This window comes from Silene latifolia, chromosome X, assembly GCF_048544455.1.
Source record: "Silene latifolia isolate original U9 population chromosome X, ASM4854445v1, whole genome shotgun sequence".
In the NCBI taxonomy this organism is placed as follows: Eukaryota; Viridiplantae; Streptophyta; class Magnoliopsida; order Caryophyllales; family Caryophyllaceae; genus Silene; species Silene latifolia.
Genome location: NC_133537.1, coordinates 270,724,919 through 270,727,577, shown reverse-complemented (window position 1 = coordinate 270,727,577; position 2,659 = coordinate 270,724,919). Strand labels below are relative to the sequence as shown.

At 36.9% G+C, this 2,659-nt stretch overlaps 1 non-coding gene across 1 annotated transcript; it reads right to left on the bottom strand.

The window, feature by feature from the left end:
- Positions 1-1,698: 1,698 nt before the first annotated feature.
- Positions 1,699-1,805, bottom strand: LOC141625582 (small nucleolar RNA R71). The gene has a single exon (XR_012535354.1). It is a non-coding gene; the product is annotated as a small nucleolar RNA R71 (small nucleolar RNA).
- Positions 1,806-2,659: the final 854 nt, after the last annotated feature.

Sequence of the window (2,659 nt, the reverse complement as noted above, 5' to 3'; positions counted from 1 at the left end):
ACAACACGAAGAAAAGAGCTGAAACAGAGTGGTTCCTCGATCAATCTTACCCAGGCTCGATCGAGTATAGCCAGGCTCGATTGAGGAAGCTATGGTTACCATAATTTTTCGCAATTTCCTTAAGTCGGTTATGTTTTACTATAAATACCCAATTCGTACCCTATGTTTATTTACGTCTTATTTTTACCTAGTTACGCATAGCTTCTCTAAAAACTCTCTTAGAATACTCTTAGTTTAGTTTATTTATTATTGTCTCGGATCTATTGCTCTTTAATTACGGTACTCTCTAATCTTTATTTAGTTGTTATTAATTCAAATTTTATTTCATTGAATTGTTTTGCTTATCATATTAAGATTTTAATCATGTTGTTCATTAATCTTATTGTTGTTATTCCCTTTATCATGAGTAGCTAATTTCATAATATAGGGTGAAAGGGGATCTAGGTTGTTAGAAAAGGGGTTATTAATGAATTGATTGTTAAATTGATTTTGATTGCTATTTAATTATCGTTTTACATCTAGTTAATTAATTACTGATCAAAATTGATTAATTTAGTATTGCATAAACTAGAATTTTCACCGACCGGGTTAAGACTAGAATAGGCTTCAATAATTGAATTAGACCGACTTAATAATAGCGATTGCATGTTATGTTTAGATCTAAAAAGACATATTAGAATCGACCGATCATATGACTTTCAACAATATAAATTGCTCAATCAATGAATTAAACCTTACCCTTGGATGACTACTTAGTGAACCCGATCCCTAGACTCTTTATTATTATTATTGAATTTGTCTTTATTTCAATCCCAATTAGTTATTAGAAATCAAACAATCAACCCCATAAAACCGTTACCTTTAAGACGAACTTAAATATAAACAAACTAGATTAATTAACTCGCCTCCTTGTGGATTCGACCCTTTCTTGCCACTACCTACCAGTTAGTAGTAATTTAGAATTTATTTTGATAGGCCAACGACTGAAAATAACCTTATCAAATTTGGCGCCGTTGCCGGGGAGGCAACAATTTTTCTGTTTATTTTTGTTTATTTTTGTGTTTTGTCTCTAGGAGCATAAGTTCCTTGAGACAATTTGATATTTTTCTATTGTTTTCGTGTATGGTCAGGTCTCACACGTTTGAGATTGTACCTTTTGATCCCGAGTCAGAGAAGACTTTTCGCTATAGACGAAAATTTCAAAGAGAAGAAAGTTAGGTGGAAGACTTGAGTACACTTGACTACGAGCGGTTTACTTTCGCAGAAGATATTGAAGAGGGCACACTTATTTCTTCACCCGTTACTTCTACAACATTGAAGATGCTGACCTTCGCAAGTCACTCTGAACCCACCATTGATTTATTCTATTCCTAAAGGCTTTAAGCACCCTACCACTGATAAAGGGACTTTTGATATTAAACCTTCTTATATAAGCCTAGTAGAGAGAAATCTATTTGGAGGAAAAGCTGGAGAGGATCCTGCCAAGCACATTGAGAAATTTGTCACATATTGTTGTTCTATTCCTTTGATAGCTGGATGACTCAAGATCAAGTCAAATAGACTCTTTTTCCTTTCTCTCTGAGAGATGATGCAGCAGAATGGCTACGTGATTTGGATATGGAGACCGGCGCAATCACTAACTGGACTTCATTAGCTCTTGCATTCTACACGAGGTATTTTCCACCGCAGAAGACTAATGCTCTTAGAAGCCAGATCACGAGTTTTAAACAAGATCCTACTGAAGATCTTAATGAAGCCTGGGTTTGTTTCAAAAGGCTAGTTCGATCCGTCCCCCATTATGGCTTCCAGATTTGGTTCCTTTGCAACCAATTTTACAACGGGTTGCATGACAATCACAGAGCTTCACTTGATTCCGCTGCCAATGGAAGATTCCAGGAGAATACTAATGACGGTAATGCTTGGAAGTTGATTGATCAGATAGCTACTCACACTGGCGAGGCCTTAACGGCTCAAATAGCTGAATTAAAGACATCTCAGTCATTGGGTAATAAGTAGGAAATAGTTCATATGGTTCAACAAGAGGTGTCCTGTGAGAGATGTGGGATAGATGGCCACACTACGGCCAAGTGTATGAGTACCATTGAACAAGTCCATACTTTCCAGTCTTTCAAGCAAGGTACTCCTTATTCTAACCTCTTTCCTGAAATGAGTCAGAATGTGTTTGCTCAAGCCCCGCTGCAGAATGCTTATATCATTTATCCAAATCGTGGTAATCAACCACAAGGAAACTTTGTTCCACAAAATCAAGGAGGTTTTCAACAGATGCAACCTCCTCCTCAAGCTCCAAGTAATGAGATGGCAAAGATGAAAGCTCTATTACAAAAAGTTTGATGATTTAACAAAAGCAAACGACTCAGATTTCCAAACTAATAGCTCATAACAAGATGTTGGATACTCAAGTTGCTCAAATGGCGGCTCAAAATCCATCAAAACAGTCCGGCAATCTTCCTCCTCAAGGTAAACAAGCACATGAGCAAGTTAATGCTATTTCTTTGAGGAGCGGTTCCACTTATCAAAGTCCGGATGTGCCCATTGTTGAAGAGAAAGTCCCTTATATGCATCCTAAGGGATTGGGTAATCTCGAGTTGAGAGATGATGAGAAATAAATTTGCAAGGATCAAACACGGGATAAGCAAAA